This window comes from Alosa alosa, chromosome 9 (genome assembly GCF_017589495.1).
Source record: "Alosa alosa isolate M-15738 ecotype Scorff River chromosome 9, AALO_Geno_1.1, whole genome shotgun sequence".
Classification (NCBI taxonomy): Eukaryota; Metazoa; Chordata; class Actinopteri; order Clupeiformes; family Clupeidae; genus Alosa; species Alosa alosa.
In genome coordinates this window covers 18,080,956-18,090,955 of record NC_063197.1, presented here as the reverse complement: position 1 = coordinate 18,090,955, position 10,000 = coordinate 18,080,956, and the positions used below count along the sequence as shown (strand labels likewise).

At 48.9% G+C, this 10,000-nt stretch overlaps 1 protein-coding gene across 1 annotated transcript in view; it reads left to right on the top strand.

Annotated features, from left to right (window-relative positions):
- tgfbr3 (transforming growth factor, beta receptor III) overlaps positions 1 to 10,000 on the top strand; it is a 111,789-nt gene that overhangs the window by 34,847 nt on the left and 66,942 nt on the right. The window lies entirely within an intron of this gene.

Sequence of the window (10,000 nt, the reverse complement as noted above, 5' to 3'; positions counted from 1 at the left end):
AATACACCTATAGCACAAGCTTGCGCCGTGCTTGAACCTGCACACAATGTCTGGATCAGTTTCATGGCTCGTGTCTTGCTGCCTTCAAGAGAGAAAGCATCAGTCGACAAAAAAAAATCCCCTCGACTCTCCCCCAAAAAAACTTCATGACCTCCAGCCCTGGCTTCCTAAAATGAGTCGGTTAATAAGCCACTCCGCTCCGCTCCCCACTCTGACGGCCCTGGAGCTGATGTTTATCGCGCCTGTGGCACACCGCCATCTTAGGTGGGAGGCTCAGCGGGGGTGTGCGCTCGACAGCAGCGCTGAGATAATTGATTCTGTAATTGCTGGAAGGCCTCTCAGGCCCGGGCCTCCAACTCAGTTCTGCTGACTCGGGTGTTTTCAGTGTTTTCCTTTTTTTTTACGGGGTTCCTCCCGGAGAGCGGCGTAATTTTCTTGTTTAGTTTATCATCTTTCAGCAAGTCTGGAGCTTGGGAGAGGTCCCCACTGAAACTCAACGCAGAGACACAAGCACATATGTGTAATGCACACACACACACGCGCACACACACACACACACACACACACACACACACACACACACACACACACACACGCACACATTGTCATATACATGTACAGATGCGTAAATCTGGACGCACAAGTGTAAATATATGCATTGTATATACATACTTTGACAGAAACTCACACAGACACAGTCCACTAACTCATTATGTGTGCATGCATACTTTCAGACACACTCACTCACGCCAGCATGCAAAAGCTGTCCAAACCTGACCCCCTCTCGCTTTCAATGTTTAGAGGTCCTGAGTTGTATTACCCAGAGGCAAAGCAGACAGAATGGAGTGAAAAAAGGTAAGAGAAAGAGAAAAAAAGAAAAAAAAAAATCGAAAAGAAAACAAAGCCTGTCGATCAAATTTTCATGCCAAGTTCAGCCCAAGAATAACAACAGTGGGGCCCCCGAAGCCAAGGGGGGCCATGGTGTAGCGAGAGTAAAGGGAAAAGAATGAAGAGACAGTTTGGAAAAGAAAGAAAAAACAGAGGGACATTGGACAGACACATGCTGGATAAATGGGGGCAATTGTTCGGGACTATCAGCCACGCGTATCAAGGAGACTGGTGTTCTCATTGTGGTGCATAGATGTCAGACATTAGATTAAGTGCCACTCAAACAGACAATCTGTCCCCCTGGACTGAAGAAGACAATGAAGGCTTATTTCTGCTCTCTTGGGCCCAAAGTGTGCTTTCTGCATCAGGGGATGCGGTGTTGGCAGATTCAGGGCTCGCACTGCTGCCTCACGCCACACTCCAGAGCTCCCCCATCACCTTCCTTTACTGTTCCAGCGTCAGCCTGGCTATAAGTCCCAGTGGACGCATCTTATTTTTATTATCTGCCTGCCGCTGCCCTCCATTGTGCTGCTGGCCCACTCCAAAATGGCCACCGTTCCTTCCACCGGGGGGCCAGCGACAGGAAGCAGAAGAAAGGGCAAGGCAGCGGAGGATTGTAAACATCCGCGGACGATCAGATTGTTGTTGAGGGGCCGCGCACCGTGAGACAAAAAGCGGAGGGGCAGAATGTTATCTGCTGGCCGATTCCGGGCGGTAAACAAGCCGCTGCTATCCCTCCCTACCCCCTCTTTCCCCACTTCTTGCGTCCACCCAACCCTTACCCCCCCCCCCCCACCCTCAGATCCGAAATGCAAAACAAAAGGGAAGAAAGATAAAGAGAGAAGAAAGACTGTCATCAGATTCTTTTGTGTCTGCTTGTTATCATGACAGGGGGAGCAGCAGAGATACGCAGACATCTGCAAACAAAGATTAAAATATTTAATAAATACTAAGCCCAGGGACAGAAGAGAGGAGAAGCCACACAATGGTTATCCACGATCCTGTGATTATTTTATTATTCCCTGCTTTCAATAATCAGCACGTCAAACAATAAATCCTGCTGCTGATTGCCAGCTGGGAACTCTGCTCACTTGGCAGGATTCTTAGTCTCTCCCCTCCCTCCACTTAGGGTTCTTTTTCACTCAAGAGGAGGTTTCTGTGTCTGGGCTGTTGGGTGGACATGTGTTGGGATTAGATGCGATGCCCCCCCTTCCCCTCCCCCTCTGGGGGTCTGACACACAGGGCTGGAGAGTGGAGGGGAGATCCCCTAGTTTAAGAGTCTTGAGCCGTGAATCATGAGCTGGCCCATCGCAGTGGCTCACAGTTACGCCTTGTCAGGGTTTTGTCGTGTCCCTGGGATAGTCTGTCATAAAGAGCCTGGCAACCTGGGTGAGAGTGTGAGAAACATCATGCCCGGGCCTGCCGTGCTAAATCGCTCAACCCTTAACTCCATTGCCCGCGGTAAAAACAGAGCAGCCGGCTGTGCCAAAATGTAATTTACTTTTATTCTGTTGTCAAGGCGGATACGTCAGTGTTTGTTTTGCTGTAACACAAACTGTGGTTGGGTTTCTTGTATTTCAGTGTTGAGTGTTGATGGATGGCAACAAATTTCTACTTTCTTTAATGGTTCAAGAATCAAACACGTCAATACATCACATCTGCAGAACTTGTTGTTTTCATGCGGAATTACTTGACCTCTATTTTGCCCCAAACAAAATTGGGCAATTATTCAGAGTATCAGCCGAGCCTTATTAAGTAAGTGCTGGAATAACAGTCTGCCAGGGCAGCGGTGAGTGGCAGTGGGGTAGAGGGACCTGTCCCCCAGACCTTGGACGTCAAACATTGATGGGGTTCTGGTGTCCTATTGCTGTCCCACTCTTCCATGAAGCTGAAAGAGCTTTTGTGTGGACAGACGTGTGGATGATTGGGACATGACTAAGCTGTCAAGCACTCAGATGCCGTGGGGCTCACTGTTGGAGGAGCGAGCACCAGTCAGAGTTTCTTTGTGAGGAAGAAGGGAAAAAAATGGCAGGGAGAGGGAAAAAAAGAATGAGGGAGAAATGCAGGAAAGAAAGAAAGATTTATTGTATGTATTCCCAGGCCGTTGTCACGTTATGCTGACACACGCTTGCACAAGGCCTCACCTGTCATTACGTAAATTGGAATCATGTATTTTGTGTGTGTGTGTGTGTGTGTGTGTGTAGGTGTGTGGGTGTGTGTTTTTGTGTGTGTGTGTGTGAGTGTGTGTGTGTGTGTGCATGTTTGTGCACATTTCATTTCCCGTTATTGTATTCAATCAAAGTATCACTTAGGGAAAGCCAGTTGGGATGAGAGAGGAGTGTGGCGGTGTGTATTGCATCGACTCAAATGATATGCCTAAGTGAGATGGAGGCTCCCACAAAGTACCCAAAATGAGGCGAGTTTTGTTTACAGACAGGCAGACAGATAAGATTGTCCCCCTAACCGCATTCCAAGCCCCAGGTATTTGTGTGATGTTGAAATATTCCTACACAATAATTTGTGTGATTGGGAAGAGAGATTGGGAAGAGAGATTGGGAGAAGGGGTGAAGAGAGAAGAAACAAGAAAGCGGGAAGGCTCATCTCAGTTTGACGTCAGTGCACAGTAGAGAGATGGGATTCAGAATCTTCCCAGATCTGTACGCTGAGACTCCAGTGAAGGCCCCTTGCCAAACCACTCGCAGAGCATTTCCCTTAAGTGAGGGAACCAGGCTCACAGTGTCCAAATTTCAGCATCAAACTCTTTGCTATCTCTGCTGAGACACAGAGAATGCAAGATTGGGTGTTACCTTCTCAAATAATGACAGCAATTACCGCCAGTCCATTCAGCTTGGGAGGCAATGAAAACACACACACACACCGTTTCCAATAAGGCCCCGAAGGATTGCCGTCATCTCCTGACATGACTTATGGGTGGGTGGGTCAATCCATTTCTGCTGGCGTGGGGCTGAACTGGGGCTTACCATTGTGAAATTCTCCAGAGTAGCGCAGTTTCTGTTATTTTGGTTTGGTTTATCACCCCGTGTCCAGCTTTTCTCCTTTCTCATCGTCTGTCACATCTGTGGTGGGAAAACTGTTGCGTGGCGCAATCAGGAAGTATTGAAGTACAGTATGTGTGTGCAAGTTGAAAGGGAGGGGAGATACCTCCTGCCTCTAATGACCTGATCTGACATAAGTCCAGCAAGGATGGGCTGGGTGACCCTGTCCACGTGGTGTCTCTGGAGGTCGCTGAAGTATCTGAGAGCATGTGGCCATCCCTCTCAAGACGTCGTTCCGACTCTCTTCCTGTTGCTAATGATTGAATACATGCATATGTACATTCACCCCCACCACCACCCTCCACCCCTGCCGTCTCTTTACCTTGGCTGGTTTCCAGACGTTCTCCGCTCCTCTCCGCCTCACTGTTTGCTCAGTACATGTAGACTCTGCTGGTAAGGCTCGGACGCTTTAATAAAGAAGACGGGGATTAAGAGACAAAATGGAACAGAACATTCTGCATTGCCACCCCCATCCCCTCCTCTCTCTGCCTCCCTTAGACCCCATGCACCTTAACATTCCCTCCATCTTAGTTCGTGAAAACATGGTGCAGATATCGCCAAGATCTCTGATATCTGATCTCTCACTCTGTCTCTCAACCACATCCACCCCACCCAACCCACCACTACACAAGAACACAAAACACACACACACACGCACACACACACACACACACACACACACACACACACACACACACTCACACACACACAGAGAGACCAACTGACAAAAGGCAAGGATTACAACAATCTGCGTTGTCTGCCTGACTGTTCTTTGACAGGAGAGGAGAACAGACATACATCTTATTTCCCTCATCCAGCATTTGCACACACACATGCACACACACACACACACACACAAACATACACACAGACACATACAGTACATGCTGAATTGAGGAGGTAGCCTTGCGGAAGGTCGGCGGTGGGGGTTATGAGGAGAAGGCCACGTTCCGTCCCAGGCCAAGTGTCTGACGTCAGTAGCCCGGGAGGAGATAAGCTCAGCAAGGACGCAACCCTGACTCCGACCACCTACCACCTACCTGAGGCCTGCAGGCCCAGATGCTCTACTCCAGCCCTGTCTGTCTGTCTGTCTAGAGGTCCACAGTCTGTTCTCCCATCTGTTGGCTGTGCTTTCTCTCTGCTTTTGCCAGACCACAGAGTTGTTGACTGTTGTTATTCTGCTTGATGTTACTTGAACTTTATTTTCCACTTCCGTCTAGTACAATATAACCTGATAGGTTTTAATAAACATTTTATTTATTAGCACTTATGAAAATAGTAACATACATATATTTACTTTATATTTATTTTGTGTATTTGTATTTTTATTGACTGCTTATGTGCAGTTTATTAGTTTTCACTTTTTTTTCTTATCTGTGCGACTGTCTGTCTCTCTCTCCCTCCGTGTCCTTCAGCTGAGGGTTAGGGTTACTGAGCCTGTCGCCCACTCTCTCTGGATGAGTTTGTGTATTTGTGAGGAAGGGGGCATCCAGGGGCCCAGACTCACTGGGGTTTCATGTGTCCAAGCAGGCGTTGACCTTCAGCGACAGATGGAGCAGATCCCCCCCTCTAAGACATAAACAATCCCAGCAACCCTGATCGTGACGTCCCCCTACCAGCTTCACAAGCACAATGCTCCAAAGTCTCGGCACATGGAGGCGGCTATAGGGTTACATCTCCACCGCATCAACAGCTTGCTCTGTAATCTTCCCCGCACACGCACTGACAAGGAGACAAACTGTCGGCAGAACTTGAGGTGAGGGGGAAAAGAAATGCTGTGGGTGTCACGGCAACCGATTTCCGAAGTCACGACAACCGATTCCCAAAGTCACGGTAACTAATACGAAGTGCTGGCAGCTAATCATCGTCTTTATTTGCCAGTGCTGAGTGACGGTGCGTTATTCATGCATTGCATACATTATCTGCGACCACTTAGCCAAATATTTACTCGGCCGATTCAGCCTAGCACGCCACGGAGTGGCCCCCGGAGCGGGGACTCCTACCTCTCTCAAGGTCCTGCCTTTTAAAGTTAATTTAATGCATGACTTGCGGCAGCCCCCGATACTTCATTTAAACCGTGACTCACATATTTTCTGCTGCGGATCATGTGTTTGCTTATGTTAGGGAAATATATGGAGGCCTCGCAGCTTCATCAGATAGGGAAGGGGTCTCAGCGAGTCGTGCAGCGAGGAGGCCGTGAGTTAGTGCTTGGCATGTCCTTCACGTTGCATGACACACTGCAGGGTCGAAAAAAGGGAATTAACATATTTCATTGTTATTCTCTTTCATTGTGTTCACACATTTCACTTATGCGCATCTGCGGAGGGGGCGTATGTCACTGTGCTCTTTCAACTTTTGCTCTTACGTGTGTATGTTTATGTGTGTGTGTGTGTGTGTGTGTGTGTGTGTGTGTGTGTGTGTGTGTGTGTGTGTGTGTGTGTGTGTGTGTGAGTGTTCTATGGCTTGTTGTCCAGAGGGGAGGAGGGCACAGCTGCGCCGCTTCATCTCCGTCCCAGACAAGTTCCTCTCATTTGGTTCTTGAACAAACCTGGCTAAGTTCAGGGTACAGGAGGACAGCAGTGTCGAAGACGAGGGAGGGAGGTGGGGGACATGAAGAGGAAGCACTGTCCTGGCCCACAGAACAGTCCGCTTGTTTTGGTGTTTAGCGAAGGGCTGACAGCGGCACAAGCTGGGGTCTGTGGTCAGTGCTGGGTCGGCTCAAGCGCTCTCTGTTGACGAGCGGGGCTCAGGGGGAATGTGTTTTTTTCTTTCCTCATTCCTCTTCTTTTTCCCCCCCAGACCTTTGCGATGTACTCTGTCCGCAGAGTCAGTTTACAGACCAAACCCATGACCCTCTCCCCTCCTTTTCCCTTCAAGAGCAGAATTCCAACCGCAACCTCAAACACAACATCCACTCAGTTCCTAGTCACCTTGGTGCAGAGTATCAGCTTGCCTGATCTCACCACAACGTTGTACATGTAATAGAACTGTTTAGAATTTATGTTGCTTTCAAAAAGGAACTGAGGAATTGTTTTGCATTGCTGTGACATTTCTGATAGTGAGTAACAGCAAGGCTACTCTAACTTTGAGAAGAGCAGTGTAGAATTCCACTGCAAGACAGTATAGAATTCCTATCTTCTTATTCCTCCACATGTTTTGGATCAAGGTCGACTATATCATTTTTGCCCATGGCTTCTGAAGTCGCTGGGTCTGCAGACACAACCCACAATGCTCAGCCCCCCTCTCTGTTTTGTTGGTAAAACAGGATGTTATAAAATGGCAGCTCCTTTGTTATTCGTTCATATTCCTGAGGTAATTACCCAACACAGGGACATGCCTCTCATTGCTGTGACATCAGGGACGTGTTTATTGCAGAGAGGACAGGAAACAGGAAGTCAAACAGGACATTCAGGGCCTTGGCAACATCAACTAGGCATTTTTTGGAGGGGATAGGCCCTGATCTTGTGGATGCTCTGCATTACTGCTTTAAAGAGTTTGTCGGAAAACAAGTGTTATTTAAGGATATGATGAAGACAATGGAGTTATCCCATATTAGGTGTCAGATCACATTGCCATTGAATTTGCACTGAAGAACAAACAAACAGATATGGTCACATGCTCACTCGCATAAGAAGTTCAGAAGTTCACCATTGCAAGTGCATGATCGCATTTGCTCTCTTACACACACACACACACACACACACACACACAATCACAGGCACAAAATCACACCTGCCTCTCCAGCCACCCACATGTGCGCACACACACACACACACACACACACACACACACACACACACACACACACACACACAGTATACTGTATTATACTGTAGTCACACCTCTTCAGTGCAAGCAGCTGCAGGGTATCAGGTCTGCTCCACATCCGCACTAAACTAACATCCCCGTGTGAAACCCCAGAGAGCAGTGGCAGTGGCAGGACCCCCCTCTAACCCCCCCCCGCCCCCACCCCCCCCCACTCCCCACTCCATGCCTCCCTGCCCCAGTCCCACTCTCTCCAGCCCTGCCTTCCTGCTGCATTGGGCTGAGTGGGCACTGTGTTAAAGAGAAAGCAAAGGGAGAGAGTGAGTGAGAAGAGGATGAAAGAGAGAGAGAGAGAGAGAGAGAGTGAGAAGAGGAAGAAAGAGAGAGAGAGAGAGAGAGAGAGAGAGAGAGTGAGAAGAGGAAGAAAGAGAGAGAGAGAAAGAGAGATAAATGCACAGCTGCACATACATACAAACACACACATAGACGCCCACACACAAACACACACACGCACACACACACACACACCTCCTGCTCCCCATGGCTGCTGGCCGCTAGCCAATCTCCATGGCTAAATTGGGTAATTAAGTGAAAGGCAACACCTTTGGCCCTGACGGCACACATGGGCCCGGCCGGTGTGCAGCTCCATTGCCTGCGACGCCGTGGTCACTCACGCTGATGAATCAGAGACCAGCCGGCACTGTGCGCTGGAAACGAGGCACCGGTGTGGACATTTTCTACATGAGCGGACAGTGACAGGGTGGCAGATTATGTGGCTAATTGACTCAGGGTGTGGCAGAGTGTGTGCATGTGTCTGTGATGGGAGGGGTGAAGAGATAGAGGAAAGAGGAATAAGAGAGAGAGAGAGAGAGAGAGAGAGAGGGAGAGAGAGAGGGAGAGAGAGAGAGATGTTATTAAAGAAACAACATAATCAGATTTAATGGTTGTTTTTTTACGCTTGTGAAACATTCTTGTGACATCTTTATTTATTGATGAATAGATACAGCAGTGGGAGACTTCAAGGGCAGAAGATGGCCATCTCTTCTTTTTAAAGTGAATCAGTGAGAAGGGAGGTGAAGTATGAGGAGCCAAGGGAGAGAGAAAGAAAGACAGAGAGCTGTCTACACACTGGGGGAAAGTTCTGAGGCCTCCAGATCCCTTTTGGTCGTGGCTTCAGACAGTGTCCATCTGAGGGCCCTTTAAAGCTCAACCTCAAAGAGAAGGCCTTTCTTCACACACACACACTACACACACACACACACACACACACACACACACACACACACACACACACACACACACACACACACACACACACACACCCTGACCTGTTCTGTTCCTTCCATTAAGTACTGCCTCCACACTTTGTGCGGCAGCCTGACTGTGGGAGTGTACCCCCTCTCTCCCTCTCCCTCGCTCGCTCACTCGCTGTCCGGAGCCCACGTCCTGTCCTGCTGTTCCTGACACGGCGGCTCGTTTGCACGCGCTAATCCTTTTGTTCCAGGTTAATGCTCTCGCTCCCACTTCTTTATGAACTGAACAGCGGTGACCTCATCTGTGAACGGAGTGAAAGGGAGACCAGGATCAAAGTGCCAGACCCTTTACACCCCACCAGCCCCACCGCCCCAAAGCTCCCCACTGACCATCTCTGCCGCCCCCGTTTTGGGGTTAGACGGTAGAAGAGATGGGAGAAGCCAGAGCCAGAACAGAGAAACAAAGCAGCCATTCACCCTCAATAGGGCCTAGATAAGGGCTTTCAGGCATAAGAGAGAAAGAGCGGGAGAGAGAGAGAGAGAGAGAGAGAGAGAGAGAGAGAGAGAGAGAAGCAGGGCATAAGCAGAGTTACTGCCGACAGATAAGGGTAGTGTTACTGTAGTGGCACATTGGCACAAGATTAGGGGCACCTCTCACAAAGAGGTGTGAGGGAGTGGGACAGACAGACTTAGGGACGGGGAAAGAGTGAGGGATAAGGTGAGCACGACGAAAAAAGAGTAGAAGGGTAGTGACAGAGAAAGAAAGAGATAGATTGAGAGAGAGAGAGAGAGAGCTGTAATAACAAACGGCCCTTTAGACTCAGATTACATATAAAGGCCCATATGCTTCAGTGGCTGAGTGGTTCACAGCCCCCTCAACCCCAGCCTCTCCCTGACTCTTGACTAAAGGTGTTAGTGTTGCGGTTTTTTATACACCTCCCTAAAGTGATGACCTCACCTCTGGAATCCTTCTCAGTCCACCGAGTCTGCACTTTTACACTTTTCCCACCTGTCTTTCCTTGCGTCCACATCGACCCT